This window comes from Mustela lutreola, chromosome 7 (genome assembly GCF_030435805.1).
Source record: "Mustela lutreola isolate mMusLut2 chromosome 7, mMusLut2.pri, whole genome shotgun sequence".
NCBI lineage: Eukaryota > Metazoa > Chordata > Mammalia > Carnivora > Mustelidae > Mustela > Mustela lutreola.
This window is the reverse complement of record NC_081296.1, coordinates 48,391,237-48,409,728: the sequence shown is the minus strand read 5'-3', so window position 1 is coordinate 48,409,728 and position 18,492 is coordinate 48,391,237. Positions and strand designations below refer to the sequence as shown.

General features: G+C 43.2%; 1 protein-coding gene and 1 non-coding gene across 2 annotated transcripts in view; both read left to right on the top strand.

Annotated features, from left to right (window-relative positions):
* Nucleotides 1-18,492, top strand: part of RORA (RAR related orphan receptor A) — a 708,416-nt gene that overhangs the window by 176,406 nt on the left and 513,518 nt on the right. The window lies entirely within an intron of this gene.
* LOC131837382 (U6 spliceosomal RNA) lies at nt 4,325-4,431 on the top strand. Its single transcript, XR_009355995.1, has one exon. It is a non-coding gene; the product is annotated as a U6 spliceosomal RNA (small nuclear RNA).

The window sequence follows — 18,492 nt, the reverse complement described above, 5'->3', positions numbered from 1 at the left end:
TTAGCAGCAGATCACTAGATGGACTCCAGGAGAAAAAGAAGGCATGCCTTAGGGTCTGTCACCACAAACATCTGCACGGTGTAGTTCACCTTGCCCAGGCTGTGGCTGAGACAGAGCTGCTGAGTGGAGCTCAGGCGTTCAAGTTCATGATTCAGTATGCCCCACCCCTGCCAGCCCCTACCCCCATACACACACACACACACACACACACACACACACGCCTTACCCATCCTCAACTTAGGAGGAATCAGGAAAGTTTCGAGAAAAAGGAATACATAAATATCTCTATGTGTGTATACATTTGATAGTGACTACTGTAACACTGATAGACTCAAATCAGAACTATGACAAACCCACTTGACTGGGCTGACACCTTGTTTCCCTGAACTGCACTTTTTGTCATCTCTCTAGCTGATCACTTGCCTGTTAAGTCTCCCTGGAACAGAGCCAGCCCTTGTCTGTTTCTTCGTTCATTGTCAATGGCTACTTTCACACAGCCACAGAGCTGAGTAATGAGACAGATACTACACGGCTCATAAAGCCTAAAATACTTACTCTCTGGCCCTTTACAGGAAAAACTTGCCAACTCCGGCCCTCCAGAATATAGTTTGGGGAACCTTTATTCCTAGCATCGATATTTCTAACAAATTTCTTAAGTCAATACTGAGACACTTCCCATGGATAATAGAATTTCTGTAATAATGATAGTAAATACATTTCTTGTTGACCATAAAGCATTTTGGCAATGACCTAGGCAGGTAGGTACTATGCCGTTGTATATGGTGTCTGTATTCAGGAAGTTCACGAGTTAGTGTAGAAGGTCTGTTTGTGTAAAAGAGCACACAAGACACCACGGAGTAGAGAGAACACAGGAGTGTGGGAGGGGGAAACGTGAAATTGAGAGCCAGAGAGTTAGGGTTTTAGTCTGGGTAGTGACATTGTCTTCTGTGAGGATAGCAAAACCTTTTACTGAGCACTTACTCACCAGACCCCATCCCGACTGCTTTACATGAAAAATTTCTTCTAGTCATGTTGAGGTAGTTATTATTATTATCCCAATTCACTGGGGGAGGAAGGGAAGTCTCAGGTTAACTACTTACCAAAACAAAGCACCCACTTAGGAAGTGGGAAGCAGGAAGCAAAACAGGTGTGTATGACAGGTAACCACCACATTGTAAGGACTCCTTCTTGGAGATATCACGTAACCTCTGGATTTCCCCCACAGGTGGCAGGATGTCACAGCACACCCTGCTCCTGGGTGCAGTGCAGAGTGTAATGTTCTCGAAGCTCTGACACTGAGCTCACTGATGGAGTGACCACACAGGGAGCAGCAAGATCCTCAGATGGGGAGGAGGTTACCCTGGGTTGGACGGGTCACACAGAAGCCTGCCCCTCTGAGCTGGCTATCGACAGAGGAGAGAAGGAAGGAGGAGCACAGCCTTCAGGGTAGATAGAAAATGTTAAGAGTGTCACATCCTTGACCTTGAAGGAACCGGGAAGGTTTGTGGAGAAAAATACACAGATATGTATATAATTTGAGCCTTTTAACTTGACAGTGTTCATTGCCATATTAAAAGCTCTGAGCCATCCTGCAGCTAAACAGTTTTTACATTATTTAACCTACGGTTTTCCTCCTTCTGGCAGTATGGGATGTGCTTTTCATAGTGTATCAGTGATCATTTATAGATCAGTATTCCTCACATTACTGGTTAGAAATGCTGGAGTTTTACATTTCCACTCACTACTGTCAAACCTGTATTTTCTTTTCTTTTCTTTTCTTTTATTTTTTTTTTTTTTTTTTGATGGTAGACTGTTGGCATTTATGAAATCGTTACTTTTGTTTGAGGATGCAGACTTGGATGCTGACCCATTCTTGTGCAGTTCAGTGCATGTCCACAGAAGAAGCTGAATGCCCCAGCTGAACGGAGCCGTGCGCACCGAGTCCCCACGGGAGGGTGTTGGAGACGGGTGTGTCGCCGTGCTCATCTCTGTGTTGAGCTCCAGCATAAGTGGGAGTTCTTAGAAGCCGTGTGGCTTAATACATCTGTCTCCTTGGCGGCTGTGCCAGCTTTTCATGACAGTGCTTTTCATCATCTGAAACATGTAATTGCTTTTGACGACAACAAGAGAATTATGGCGAGAGGACTCTCTACAGTTTCCGAAAACACTGAGCTGCCTGTGCTTCAGGCCCGGTCAAGTTAAGCAGACTTGGGGCTGGAACAAGAGAGAGGGTTTGCAGACAGAAAGGGGCATCCAGCAGGGAAAGGACCTGCAGCAGCTGGCTCCATGGGCGTTTTCTTCAGAGTAAGGATTTGTGGATGGAGTTTCCCCCACCAAACCAAGGCGTGAGGGGAAGTTGGGGTGACTGTGTGTTGTGCAGACGTGGGTCTTGCCTCCCATTCAGTTCCAGGATATGGTGTGTGCTTGAGGAGCCAAGTCTGAAGCAGAAAGACTATAAGCAGAAAGCCCAAACCCCCCTCCCTCCACCACCAGCCCCTGTTCCAAACCTCCCCTTAGGCTTCCCACACACATGAGAGTTGTTTGAAGGGACTCTACGGCCCTTTCTGGGATTGACGTCAAAGTCTCCTTGTGTCCTGAGCTTCAGAAATGTCTGCAACTGCACATGCCAGAAGATTCCTCTCCATCAGGCAGAATAATCAAAACCAGGCTGGTTGCTGGGCCATGATGCTCGCCGGGCTCTGTGGGTGAGGCCCACCACCACCACCACCATTTGGGGCATGAAGCAAGGCAAACAGTTCTCCCAGAGAAAGGGTCTTGTGTGTGTTTTTTTACAGAGAGCATAGACCCTGTATCAGGAGATGTCTGTGGCTTTTTCACTTCCTGGTCTCTCTGAGCTGCTGTCCTCTCTGGAGGCTAGTGGGAGAGAGGAAAGCAGAATGCAGGGTTCAGTGGTCATTTCCCAGGGAAAAGGGAGCATTCAGATGAGTGCAAGTGGATGACCAAGGAGCAAATTCTCAAAGGATTATGAAAACCTGCAGAATAGACCTGTATATAATTTAACCGGGGATGCTGGCATATGTCATTTAGCTTTCGTATAAAGAGAAGAAGCTGGGAACGATGCTGATTTCAAGTGCATGTCTGTCAGATGAATCTCTGTGCAGTTTAGAGCCCACAGGTCACACCCTTCATTAAGATGCCAGTAGTCCCGGGGCGCCTGGGTGGCTCAGTGGGTTGAGCCGCTGCCTTCGGCTCGGGTCATGATCTCAGAGTCCTGGGATCGAGTCCCGCATCGGGCTCTCTGCTCAGCAGGGAGCCTGCTTCCCTCTCTCTCTCTCTCTGTCTGCCTCTCCATCTACTTGTGATTTCTCTGTCAAATAAATAAATAAAAAAAAAAAAAAAAAAAAAAAAAAAAAAAAGATGCCAGTAGTCCCTTGTAGGCCTGTGCTCTTTTCCAGAGCCCTATCTAAAGCCCTGGTTACATAAACACATGAATCACGTCTGCCTTCTGGGGAGTTTTAAAGTTACTCATTTTATCACTGTGGGAGCAAGTATCTTGGGTTGGTTGGTCTCTCCTGAAAAATAGGTCTGCAAGAAATGCTTGCTGAGTCCATGACTGTCCTCTTTCTGTAACTGGGGAAACCGAGGCAAAAAAGTACTGACTAGAGACCCATGCTTCCTCTGCTTTTCTTTTCAAGTCGATTTGGGATATGAACCATTACGGGGCAACAAAGGAGTGGGGTGTTTTGTCTATCAGGCACACAAAAAGGGAAAAATGTAAAACCGGCAATTTTTATTTTGATTTTTTGCAAGGAAAAATGCAGCAAAAAAAAAAAAAAGATGCCTCTGATTTCTCATTGAATATTTTCTTGACCACTCTCAACACCCTCATTCTGATTTATTTCTCAAGAACAAGGCGAGAGACACTCCGAGCAGAAGTTCAAATTGCCCTTTTGAGAAGGCAGAGATGCGTTGGAGGTTGCTATTACCAGGCCCTCTAGAGGCACTTCTAGGGTCTTAATGCATTTTATTCCTTCCTACTTGTGAAAACCCAAAGCCTGTTGTTTTCCTCTTTAGGAAAAATGTGGGTATGGAATGCAGAAAGTGATCTTCGGTCTGCCGTCTTTCAAAAGCCAGGGGACACAGGTTGGTCCCCCGAGAAACCTCCCTTATTTCCTAGTCCTGCACAGAGGAGGATGCTGTGGGGGGCCCCTGGTCATATGCCAGCTGATGGGAAGAGAGATGATTCAGATCCTGGGCATGAGGACAGATAGAATGCACTTACTCATGACATCAAAGACCCTCTGTGCTACCCAGGCAAGGTCACCTGGTGCCACTTCTCTGCAGGCTAAAGAACCTCTACCCCATGCTCGCTTCGGCAGCACATATACTAAAATTGGAATGATACAGAGAAGATTAGCATGGCCCCTGCGCAAGGATGACACGCAAATTCGTGAAGCGTTCCATATTTTTAATGAATACTGTTATGCTGAAAATAAATAAATTAATTAAAAAAATAAAAGAACCTCTACCCCTTCTAGAATAAGAAGAGAACATCGTTGTAGGTTCACACCACAGTTGGCTACAGTATGGCTAGCTGCCCCATTCAAAGTAAGAAGTTAATTAAAGACTGTGTGCATTCTGGGCAGAGTGGTCTAAAATGAGCGTGTCACACTGCCCCAGCAGACTCCATCTAACTGAGACCCCCATTGTGAGCAAAAGATGCTCTCAAAGAAGGGCCTTGAGCTTGAAAACACACTCCACCTTGACAAGATATGCCCTGTGGCAGGAGGCTGGCTCTGGGTACCCAAGAGGGTCCTTGGGTTTTTTGTTACTGTTGTTGGCTTTTTGTTTGTTTGTTTTATGGTGGTGGTTTTGTTTTTTGGGTTTTGTTTTGTTTTAAATAAGATCAGTGTCAAAGTCAGAAGAATTTGGAAGAGCTCATACCAAATGAGGCTGTTCCTTTTCTTTCTGTGGAAGACCTTTTGGAGTTGATGCCGAGAGCCATTCCAGCTCCATTTCTCCCGTTCTGGTCCTACTATATAACACCCCACCCAGTCCAGCTGGAGTTTGTTGATTTTCTTAAAATATTGAGCAACTGCTGGCAAAGGAGCCCTGCAGCTTGGTGTGAGGGTCTGGGGAGAACCCTCTACTCGACAGGAATACCTCTGTGGTGACTTCTCTGGCTTACCTCTGGCTTACTCTGGTGAAACTTCAAACTGATACTCTTCTGGGGGCAGGTGGGGTGGCTGTGACACACGTTCTGTGTGCCTAAGTCCATCTTCCCTTTTGCAAGAGGCTTATCGCTTACTGAAACCTACTGGCTGTATCCCATGGCCTCTTCTGAGGGATTGTGTCCCCTAGGGCAGCTCTCAGAGCTCAGAAAGAACTGGTCATGTTTTGCCAAAATGGGACGGAGGAACTATGAGCTTGCATAAGGGTCATTGCTATTTTGTACAGCCCTCTGGCCACACGTAGACACCTCTTCTTCCTCATGCTCCTTAAAAGGGAGATTTGTTTAAGACACACCTTCACATTCTCCTCCCTCCATCTGTTCTTCCCTCCCGCACACACAGCTTCTGATGGAATTTCCAGGGCCTGACTTGTTCTCCTCAATTCTTCTTCCTCCTCCTCCCTGTTCCCTGAATTTCCCCAGTCTCTGCTACCTCTTCTCTCTACCTACCGCTGCCATGGACCCTCTAACATTCTGTATATGGGGTCTGAGGTTGGCTGGGTGGGGCTTGTGCATGTCTGGGAGAGAGTGCCAGGAGACCGAGACAGTGGTGGTGCCTATTGTTCTCTGTCTGCCATGACGGCCTTTTCCCTGAGCATTTGCTTCCGATTAAAAGGGGGGGGGGGGGAATCAGCTTTATGAGTTTGTTTTATGGCTAACATGTCAAGGATTTTAGGTCTAGAAAGGAACAAAATGAAGAGTTGAGATTCACACCAGTCCTTTGTCTGATTTTTGCTGAACAGCATGCTGTGGGGTCCACCATGCCCCATTGTCTTTTCCCTCAGCCCTAGGGCTGCCTTCTCCCCTGAGTCCATTGCTGGATGGTCTGAGTACCTTGAGAGCCCAGCAGAAAAAATTCTTGCCAGCTTGGGCTCCTCCAAGTCCTCACTTGCCCAGTCTCCCCACAGCGCTGGTCTTCACTTCTCTAGAGCCCCTGTTCCTTCTGCCCTAACCTTTCACTCATGAACACGCTTATGATTCACTTTGGGGTCTACTTATAATCCAGACTCCAAATCTGGGGTCTAGAAAGGATCCAGTATTCTACATTTCTGACCAGATTCTAGGATTTATGGACCACGCTTTCTCAAGGACCACATTTGTCCTGATTCAATGGTCATGCTAAAGTGAAAGATGATTAATCTGATGAGCACATCAGTATTAATGAACTGAAGAAAAACCAGGGAAGGGCCTTCCCCTTTCCCCAAGTGTCCTGTGGGCAGCAGCTTCCTGGAGATAACTCATTTATCCATTCTATCCCCATTTCTCAAGCCCCTGCGGAGGGCCACGTAATGTTCTAAGCCCAAGGGCAGTGCCTCTCAAACTGTAATGTGCATGCAGATTACCTGGGGATCTTGTTAAAATGCAGATTCTGATTCAGTAGGTCAGGGGTAGGACTTGAGAGTCTGCCTTTCTAACAAGCTCCCAGTGGATACCAATGCTGCGGGTCCCTGGAGACCTCATAGAGGGAAAGAGTCTAGCCTGGAGCTGTGGATATAAGGCAGGAGCCAGATAGGCTAACCTTCTATACAACTTTAAATTTTCTCATGGCCATTTTAAAAAAGTAAAAAGAGACAGGTGAAATTAATTTTGAAGAAATATTATTTAACCCAGTATGTGCGCAGTGTTACTTGAACACGTACTCAATGTAAAAATGCTGGAGGTCTCCACATAGCTGCCAATACCAAGAGTGTGTTTTCCAGTTAGAGTACATTTCAGTTTGGACTAGCCACATTCCAAGTGCTCAATAGCCACATGTGGCTAATGGCTACTGTTCAAGACGGTGCGGGTCCACGTGATGCTCTCATCTCTGGGTGGTTGGGCAAAGTGACCCTGAGGAGAGCAGAAGGTGCCACCATGGGGCTTGGGGCTTGCAGAGCTCTTGGGAAGAAAAGCGTCAATGACATGAAACCTGGACCAGCTCCCTTCCCCCACCCCCTTAGGAAATAAATAAAATCGAAATCTCTCCATGCAAGTGGTTTCTTTCTACCAAAGCTCACTGCTTTGGGTTGGGTCAGATTGCCTTTCCATCCTAAAAGTGCTCCTCCTGCTTCACTGAAATGGAATCTCCTTCATCTTTACTCCTGAGTTGGGGGCCGGGGGGAGGGAGGAGCTGGCTTCGCTTCTGCGGCTCTTACCAGGTTTGTTTTTGACGTCAAAGCCCCTGAGTGTGGCTTTGCTCCGGGAACCGAGTTCTGACTTTGCGTTCCTGCAGATTCTCTTGTCACTCCAGCCTGTGCTCCAAATGGGGAGCTGAGAGTGGGGTGCCGGGTGCTCGTGAGTCACTGCCTCCACCTGTCCTACCAGCTGACCGGAGGAAAGGGGCCAGGTTGGAGGGCTTGGAGACGTCAAAAAAAATAAACTCCTTTGGCTTTCTTGACACCTGCCCTCTTCTGTATTCCTCATGACCCGTGCTCGGGATCTTCATAGTGTTTCAAAGTACTTTATCCTCTGGCAAATTGGGACGTGGCAGATGTGGCTGCCCTGGGGATAATGCGTGACAGGCTTTGCCCAGGACGCTGTGCACTTGTATGGGGCTTGGAGTTCACCCAGGCCCTGTGCCTGATGTCCAAGTATTAAACGGCTCTATTAGAGAAGAATAAACTGAAGTTGGGTTTAAGAGCTGCAGTAGTAAAACTGGTTAACATTTAGCTAGCACTTCTTAGTTGATGTAGCTTTCTGACCATCTCACATTTCATTTTTATAAAGTATTTTTTACATTTATTAATTTTTTTAAATTTATTCATTTTTACAAAATATTGTCTGGAAGAGAGAAGGGGCAGAGCTGTGGTCCTCATCTGTTAGGTGAGAAGGTGGGAGGTGTGAATCTCTCTGGCCCCATTTGACTCTGCTATTCTGTCATCTGGGGTTGGTTTGTGCATTTGAATGGTCAGGTGCTCTGGGTGAGAGTGTTGGCTATGAGGTCAAGTTGCCCAGATTGGATGTTGCGCAGAATTTTTAACCTAAGCCCCAGTTTCTCCGTCTCTAAAATGGGAATGATAATTGCACCTTCCACATAGCATTAGGTGAGATAATCTATGTAAAATACCGTGTAAGTTCTTGAACTGTGTAAAGTCTTGATTGTCCCTGTCACCACTGGGAGACCTAGTCTCCACGTCTGACTACACTGGAACAAAGAGAAGGATCTAGTTCTTGCTCACTCCTGTGCCACCTTGCTAGCCAGTACCCTCCCTGAATCTTCCCTGCATTGCTCCAGAGGGGAGAGTCTGTGTGTCTTTGCTAATATTTCTATTTCCAAAAGAAAAGAAAATGGTTCACGAGGGAATTTGAAACTCCAAGTCAATTCCTCTAGGTAGGCAAAATGAGGTAAATGAAGGGCTTGGCCAGCAGGTCCCAAAGAAGCAGGCTTGGGAGGGCTGGAGTGAAGTACAGGTAAGAAGACTTACACGGAGAAGCTGCTGGTCCCCGCACTGGCACCATCCGCTGTGGAGATATCACCGTGTCTGCTCAGCCAGCTAAGTACAAATTGATCTCTCGTGGCTGACCAATTACGCACAGTCTTTTGTGAGAAAACAAGTTAAAAGAAATGCGTTAGGTAAAGAAAGGAATAGCGGCTCTTACAGGGAGTGGAGGGATAGGCGTGCACAATCAGAAGGCATTTAATTTCCAGCTGCAGTCCAGCTAATCTTATCAGATGGTGTCGGAAAGTGACTATATCTAATCGTGTGTGTATGGACACATATTCCTGACCAGGGCAGCCAGGCACCCTGTTCACCTGGGTCAGTTCCAGTTTACAGCTGTTGTCCTTGAGGAATATTGTTTTTTTCTCTTTTCTTTCTTTTTCTTCTAGAAGGGAAGAAGGGAAGAGGCAGAGGGAAAAGGAAAGAGAGAATCTTAAGTGGGCTCCATGCTGAGGGGCTCAGTCTCACAACCCTGAGACCACGCACCAAAATCAATTGTCCGACACTTAACTGACTGAGCTAGCCAGGCATCGCTTGAGTAGTTACTAAGAGCATCCCCTTTCACTCTTGGATGAGTCTTGGTTTGTACAGTAAAGTGTACAGTTAACTTAATTGTAACTACCTAGCATGTTTGTATGTTTAACAAAAACACATAATTTATAGTGCTGGAAGAGTGTAACAGGCTGTTGTTGAGTTGTGCCTTTTTTTGGTTGTTTTCTCTAGAAATATAAATTGAAGTTGTATCCTGGAAAGAACTTGCCCTTTGGAAAAAGGCCAACATAGACCCTGTTATAGAGAAAGGTTGGATGTGATCATCAAGAGAGTAAAGTCCAGAGTGACCATCTGGGTTCCATCTCTAGCTCTGCCACTTACCAGCTATGACTTCTTGGACAAGTTTCTTAACTTCTCTGTGTTTGTTCTATAACCTCTAAGAAGGACACAGAAGTACCTGCTGTATAGGTTGAAATGAGTTTTAAGTGTGTTAATAGTTAACACACATGAAACAATGACTGACATTGATTAAGCCCTCGGTAAATATTTGTTCTTACTTTAGTCCTAGCTTTACTGTTCCTTGGCTGCTTGACCATGGGGGTTGGAGTTCTCTGAGCCCCGATTCCCTGTAAACTGAACAGACTATTTCATACCTTCTGGAAATGTAGGAAACCTCTAATGGGGTCATGTACATGCAGAGCTTAGTGCAGCACCAGGTTGTAAAGGATTGTCACCAAATGTTCACTTTTCCTCCCTTTCGACTTTGCCTTGATAAGATGGGTCTCTGATAGCTCATGGAGCTCATCTCTCCTCTTGTTTGTTGCATGGGAAACTTGAAGTTGTTTTCTATGATGTCTGTGTCATGAGGCTGTGAAGCCCACCAGAGAGGTAAGTAAACTTCCCAAGAGTTGCCTGTGTCATCTGAGTGATACATGGCGGTGGTGAGCTTGGGACGACTGTGGTGAAAATAGCAAAGACAGTGGTTAAAAGACGGCTGCATTTTTATAAGCTTCTAGAACACCCATCGCTACATACCCTGGTGAGGTGTGGTTTGTTTTTCTTTTAATATTCCCTCCCCTTTCACTCCTCCAATGTCTATGGGTTAGTTATTTTGAATTCCAATGACTTTTCTGTTTAAGTGATAACAAGTTGAGATGAGCTGAAGACTGCAAAGAAAAATCGGTATGGGAGCTGGTATTACAGAGGAGGGTGTGTTTAAAATACTGTATTTGCTCTTGTTTCTGTGGGGTAAACAGCACCTAATCAAGAGTTTTATCAGTAAGAGCAACCTTTGAAAAAATGAGTAGTCACTGGTTAATGCTATAAGCTATGTATCTTTCAAACCAACTTGATTTACTCAGACATTATTCAGATCGGTGAGTTTTTTTCTTGTCTATCAATCAGCCATCCTTACATTTATATTTTCAGTAAGTATTTATTGAGTACTTACTATGTGCCAAGCAATATGTCATGTTCAGGGGATACAGCAGTGGAAAAAGACAAACAAAAAAAACCTGTCCTCAGACTTAAGATCTGCATAGTGTTTACACAATATGCTTGTCATCATTCAAGCATATTCCAAAGGCCATCAAATGTCCTAAAACACATAAGTAAAAGATACAAATTGAGCTAAGAATGAAATGCAGGGAAAGCATCAGTATTACTAATCTGGGAATAAATAAGCAAAAGCCTTTCATCAGTGTTTTGCAGGAGGATAAAGTGGATAGCTTGAGCTGAGGTTCATGTGAGCTGACTAGACCAAAGAAGTGAAGCAAACATTTCATGTTAAAGCTTTCAGACAGTTCTTGCTGCAATTACTGGTCCCATCTCAGGCCTGAGACTATATCCTCTTTGCTTTTCCATCTCCCGTGCCCTAGACAAATGTAGATGGGTGCATTAGGGTGCCCCACACACCATCTACCTCTTTCAGGTAAAGCCTACTTCCAGCTAATAGGAAATGGTTATGTATATATGTATGAAAGCTTACAACCATGGCCATTAAAACCATCTTCTTGTGATATAGGTGATACAAGTCATGAGGTTGAAAGTGTCTGGGGAAAAAATGTGACTGAAAAATCATGATTGAAAAATGATGCAGATCCTTTACCAAACACTATTAGTCACCAGTATTTTCCAAGGTTGTTGGCAGAGAAAGTACGTCAGAATTACCTGGGCACCTTGCTAAGGAGGCACCTGGTCAATGGAGATTCTTAGAGGAGGGTGTGGAGATCTGCATTTTTTTTTAACAGCTTTGGGTGGGTTTTCATACACGTTGAACTTTGAGACCCAACAAGTTAATCCATTTTACCAAGAGTGAATGTAAGTGTCAACCTCAGAAAACTGTCTCTCTGAGAAATGGGCAAAGCAATAAAGCAGTATAAAAGGAAAAAAAAAAAAAAAACTAATAAGGCATCGTTAGAGGAAATATAGAGGAATCTTGGAATATTTGAGATTTCCAGGAGTGAACCTATATTTACAAAGTACCTTACAGTTTCTTTAGAAGTCCAAGATGATTTTTCTAATGTTTGAGGTTGACCAGAGCCGAAATATATTTGCCAGAAGCAGATTTTCCCCCTCAGATTTAACCTCCCCCTCCCATGCATTTTTAGGGAAATTTAATCCATGTGTTCTTGGTAGTCTTGCCCTAAATTTATCAAAATGTCATTTTTGTAACAATAATTTGGTAGCCCTGTAGTATTTTAGAGTCTTTTGTTCCCCTTCAGAAACCGGAAGCTGCATTTGGCCAAAGACAGACTAACCTCAAACAGACAGAAGTTTGAGTTGGCTCCAGAACACAAGCCCCACAAGTATCCTGTGAGTCTCCCACAGACTCTGGGCACTCTGCTTAGATAGAACCTAACCTTCAAAAAGCTCTCTTGCTTCAAAAAAGAAGGCATTTAATAATGGTAACATGACATTCTGGAAGATCAGGGGGCTCAGAGAAACTCATGCTTTAGTCTTGGGCTTTCCACCAGTTTGCTGTGTGGCTTGGGTCAGATACTCTACAACATCTCTGCTTCTCTCTTTTGTTCACATTTAAATGGGAGGATTAAATTACAGACGGTCCCTGACTTAGGATGGTTGAATTTATAATTTTTCAACTTTAGGATGGTGCAAAAGCAATGCACTTTGAGTAGAAACCATACTTGAAATTTTGAATTTTGATCTTTTCCTGGGCCAACAATATGCTGTAGAATGTTCTCTTTTGATGCTGGACTGTAGCAAGGGAGCCTCAGCTTCCAGTGAGCCATGTGATCACGAGAGTAAACAAGTGATACACTTAAAACTAACTGTACCCCTATAACCATTCTGTTTTTCACTTTCAGTACACCATTGAGATATTCAGCACTGTCTAATGAAATTGGCTTTGTGTTAGACAATTTTGCCCAACTATGGTCTAATGGGAGAGTTCTGAGCCTGTTTCAGGCAGGCTAGCCTAAAAGCTCTGATGTTCAGTAGATTAGATGTATTATATATATTTTTGACTTCGGATTTTGTCAACTGATGATATGTTTATTGAGAGAGAGCACCATCATAAGACAAGGAAGATCTGTATGTGACATTTGGGTCTAAAGTACTTCTCTGTCTCAAGTATCATAACAATTACTGAAATTGCTCCCTAGATTCTTCTACAACTGTAGTGTATTTTGGTTGGCTTATCTGTTTATTGCCTTTGCAAACACAATGCATTGCTATGTCTCTGGCTTCTTGCCAGGAAAGAGGAGCCAATTTGATTCTGTTGCTTCTGGATGTCAAAACATTCTTGTCTGACCATGCCACAGAAGAAGTTTGTCGAAAGTGTGACTGACTGGCATAATGACTGATTGGCTGATAACGGCGGCTGACAGTGATTGATTGAGTGTAAAATTATCTGCTCTCATTACTTCTGAAATTGAATTCAGATTGGTTCTATTGGAGAGTTTCCATGGAGACCATAACCCACTGAAGCAGGTGTTTGTGGATGCAGTGGCTTATTGTGATCAATACCTGTTTCCTGTGTGGGTCTGAAGAAATTATTTGTGATTATAGTGGAAAGAGACAGCCATATATAAAGTGGGGGGGAGGAACTCATGTTCAGTCTCACTGCAACGAAAAAACGGGCCTTCTCAAGCTTCTGCTTTGGCTGACTAGTCCATCATACATTCACTAATTTGCCATTCTTATTTTATTGTAAAATTGGAGGATTTGCATTTATAAAAGACAAGTATTGTAGGATTTTTCCTTTCCCCACTTTGAAGATCAGAACAGTATATAAATGTTCATACTTGTTTTTAAAAATGTGATAGATTACAGTAACAACAAACATTTAATCAACTCTTAAACACACACACGTTAATGTGGGACAGGGATGGTCCCTCAGGCTTTTTCTGGGTTGTTTCCATGAATGAAGAAGTCATTAAACAATTTCGTGGGCTTGCTTATTGATCTCTTTCAATGACATGCTATGTCTGCTCTTCAGGGAAGCCTTTCCTGACTGCCCCCATCAGAGTTAATGACTCCTTCCTCACTGTACCAGGGCATTCTTCCATCTCCGGTTCTGTCTTCTGTTAGGACATTCATCTCAAGCCATTTTGCCTTCAAAGGCTTACATCTCTCTTTCCCTCTTGCTGATGACCTCCTTGAGGACAGGGTCATTTTCTTTTGTCTTCATATCATCCTCAGCATCTAGTGGAATTTGGAGACATCACAGAGGTTCAGTACATGCCTGTTGATTGAATTAACTGGGGCTGCATTGCAAGATCCTCTCTTCCCAGCCTGGTGTTTAATGGGCTTCCCACAGAGTGAGGCACATTCCCACCAGGTGCCTCAGTGGTGTAGTCCCTGTTTCTGGCCCTGTGGCTGTGTGTGTGCCCTCGAGGGCTGTTAGGGACTATTGTGTTTCAGGAGGCTGGTATCACAGTGGCAGTCTGTACAGCTTCTAGAGCAGCACTGACCTGTGTGTGTAAAACTTGAGTTCCTTAACCACCTGCATGAGAGCATGTGGAATCACGTAGAGTAATTCTGTAAGAAATCACAATTAAAAAAAAAAGAAAGAAAAGAAATCACAATCAAAATCACTCAGAGTATTGGTTAAAAATATGGTATCCCCATACCTACCAATTCAGATTCTTTTGATTGAGTTTTGTAAGAAGGGTAAGCGATTTCAATACCACAGCTTTGTGAATCTCTGCTCTAAGGCAGACATATTCCTTGAGACTTCTAAACGGAAGTCAAGGCTTTTGGGCTTTTGTTTCTTTGTATTGCCTTTAGCAATAACTGGCCATGGGAACATGAAAACATATTTAAGGGAAATTATGGGGCCTTTATCTTTAAAGAGAATGGGTATTTTTTGAAACTGTCCAGAGAAGTCCTCTCACATGTTCATTGCAAAGTACAGACTTGCTGCAAATAAGGGCCCAGCCAGTGGTGTCAGCCGTGAAGAGATTGTTCCAGGGGTACCCTCCACAGGACACATGACAACAGGCCGTGTGCCAGTGGCTTATCCATGAACTTGATGGCCTCAGCGTTGTGCTTCCTGAAGTACACACCCTGCTTTGTGTTTTCCTCTCTAGAGTAAATGCAAACCAGTGGAGATCTGAAGCTATCTCAGGGCAGCAAGGGAAATCTCTGCCTCCTCCAGAGGGCTGTTTCTTCTTGCTTTGTCTTTGCTGGTGCTCTCTGATGGCCCATCTGTGTCATGTCTTCCTCACAGAATCTGCCTCTTTGGATCCCAGCTCTTTCTTGCAGGAATTTTCTCTGCCAGGCGCAGCCCCCAAAGAGAGGCTCCCCACCTGAAAGTTTGAAGAGGCTTATTCCTCTGGGGTTAATTCTCTCCTCGGTCTTACCTTGTTTACTTTTCCTACTTATCTTTCTGGGACTTCTTTGGTGAACTGCTGGGAGGGGCAGAGACTAGTTAAGGTCTTCTGTTCTTAGGCCTCTTCCTTACTCCAGTGACAACCACAGCAGCTCCAAATACCAGGGCTGCCATGACCTGTTAGAATTTCTTTCGCCTTCCCCCTACTTTGGGTTTATCAAGCTCTAATTGACATATAGCATTGTAGAAGCTGAATGATTTGATAAGGCAGACATTCCAAAATGATTCCCACATGATTCCTAAGTTTAGTTGACATCTGTCACCACACAAAGTTAGAGCATTTATTTATTTTTCATGTTTTTTGTTGGTTTGTTTTCTGCCTTCAGAGTCTTTATGGAACTGATGAATGCTCATGGGAGTTAATGATTTTCTCCATATCCCCTTCCCCCAACTTTGCCTCTCCCTCCCCCATCCCTCCCCCATCTCTTCGAAGTACTTCTGTTCTTGTTTGTAGCCACTGTCTGTAGGAAGAGCCATGATCCCCGTCTTCACACTGTCGGTGGTATTACAGTTTGTTATGTAGCGTAAAAAAGTGTTTGTTATATAAAAAACAGCTTTTCTTACACGGTATTTATTAGTGATTCAGACACCTATCATTCATTTTACCTATTGTGGCCTTCAAGGTGAGCAGGAGCCCTCTGTTTTGTTCTGGAAGCCAGTGATAGTTGAAAAGCCTCCAGGTGGCTCTGCCCCGGGGGTCCCGTGCCCTCCCTGCAGTCCCAGAACGGTTCCTGTGACCCCAGCTGTGTAGTTCAGGCAGGATTCTTAGGGCTCTGACGTGAAATGGAACAGAAAATTGCTTGATGTATTTTGCCACATGAAGTACCTTTAACCGCCGCTTGGTTCTTTATACTCTTTCGATTAAGAACTCTACTAACATTGTGTGGGTAAGTAAAAGATTCTTTTTATTTTTATTCTTTGGGGAAAAAAAAATAAAAAAGGAAGAAAAAAAAATCCAGGCATTGTCAAAATATTTGCTTAATCTTCCAGAATCGGGAAGTTGTGTAGCTGCTTGCTCTGACAGCCCGGAACAATGGTCATTAAATGAGAAGCAGATGTAACAAAGTCCGCGGTAAAAGCCTTCTATTACGGGCTGTAAGGGGAAAAAAATTAGTTGTTAACAGAACACAGTAAGCGTTATGGAATAAATCAGAACAAAACATTCCCAATTACTGTACAAAGATAATTAAAGTCTACGACGCTAATTAAGGTCTGTTTATATCTATTTCTGTTTGTGTACAAACATATGCACATAGTTAAATATTTTCTATTGTTTTTTATGCAATGCTAACTTCAGAGTCAAGTCTCTCTGAATTTAACTTTTGTTTTTATATCACCAGGAAGTACAATCTCCAGAAATTGAAACTCCAGCTTTTCCTCCTTGATTTTACTTTATTTTTCTTGGCGCATTTCAAAAAAATATTTCAAGTATGCAATTCTACTTCCTTGAGTGGACTTTTTCGGTCTACTATGTTTTTCAGTGGGATCAACCAGATTTTCCCCCCACCATTCTTTAAAGAAAAAAGGATTTTTCTTTGAATTTGACCAATATGGCAAAATATCTTCACACATTAGTGTTATGTAGGATTACCAAATGTCTTTTGGATAGGAATCTCAAGAAAATTCAAACTTGAAGAAAGAGAAATTGATAAATAATCCTCCCTCCTGGCAGTTCCCCCAGGGTTTTCATCACAGGCTATAAATATCACATAAATATTCCCTCACTGTAAGCTATAATTTTTTGGATGGATGTCAATGGTTTTTAAGTGGGAACAACAATGAGCTATAATTATCATTCGAAAGTCATTAGCTAAACAAGTGGAAAGGCAGTATCTTTCCACCAAGGTCCAAGAATAGCCTCGGCCTATACTGTATTTGACTTAACTTTGTGAATTAGGAAGAGACCTAATTCTAAATTGCTGTTGACCTTCTTTTGAAAATGACTTCATGCCACTACCCAGATCAGCAATTTCATTTTTAAAAGAAAGTACAAAGTTCTCCTTGGACTTCTTTCTCTTTCTTTCATTCCTTTGTTCAAACCTACCTGCTGTCTATGTTTTCCCTTAGTCTCCACCTACCATAGATTTAATACGGCTGCAACTTTATGGCAGTTCTTCCTACTGGGATTAAACTAAAAAAGAACTTGTATAGGAGTCAGAACTTCAGTCTTGAAACAGCATTGGTGAGACTTTATTCCAGACCAGTCCTGTTCAATAGAGTTGTAATGCAAGTAGCATACAAAAAGTTAAGTTTTCTAGTAGCTGTATTTTTTTTCTTTTATTTTTTAAAATTAACATATAATGTATTATTTGCTTCAGGGGTGCAAGTCTGTGAATCATTAGTCTTACACAATTTATAGTCCTCTCTATAGCACATACCCTCTTCAATGTCCATAACCCAGCCACCCTGTCCCTCTCCTCCACCCAACAGCAACCCTCAGTTTCCTGAGATTAAGAGTCTCATGGTTTGTCTCCCTCCTGAACCCATCTTGTTTCATTTTTTACTCCTCCCAAATCCCCCACAACGCCCCCCTGCCTCTCAAATTCCTTGTATCACAAAGATCATGTGATAATATGATAATTGTCTTTATCTGATTAAATTATTTTGCTTACCATAATACCCTCTAGTTCTATCCATTTCATTGCAAATGGCTAGATTTGGGTTTTTTGATGGCTGCATAGTATTCCATTATATATGTTTTATATATGTATATATACATACATGTATATACACACATATATGTATGTATGTATATACATACATACATATACCATCTTCTTTATCCATTCATCTGTTGATGGGCATCTAGGTTCTTCCCATAGTTTGCCTATTGTGGACATTGCTGCTATAAACACTCAGGTGTACATGCCCCTTTGGATCACTACATTTGTATTTTTGGGATAAATACCCAGTAGTGCGAATGTTGGGTCATAGGGTAGCTCTATTTTCAACTTTTTGTGAAACCTCCATACTGTCTTCCAGAGTGACTATACTAGCTTGCACTCATTCCTACCAGCAGTGTAGGAGGGTTCCCCTTTCTCCACATCCTCGCCAATATCTGTCATTCCTGACTTGTTCGTTTTAGCTGTTCTGACTGGTGTAAGGTGGTATCTCACTGTGGTCTTGATTTATATTTTCCTCATGCCAAGTGATGTTGAGCACTTTTTCATGTGTCTCAAGGCCATTTGGATGTCTTCTTTGCAGAAATGTCCGTTAATATCTCCTGCCCATTTCTTGATTGGATTACTTGTTCTTTGGGTGTTAAGTTTGATAAGTTCTTTATAGATTTTGGAAACAAGACCTCTATCTGATATGTCATTTGTGAAAATATTCTCCCATTCTGTCAGTTGTCTATTGGTTTTGTTGACTATTTCCTTTGCTGGTCTATCCTTGTGCTTTAGATCTTGATGAAGTCCCAATAGTTCATTTTTTCCCTTGCTTCCCTTACCTTTGGTGATGTTTCTAGGAAGAAGTTCCTGTGGCTGAGGTTGAAGAGGTTGCTGCCTGTGTTTTCTCTAGGATTTTGATGGATTCCT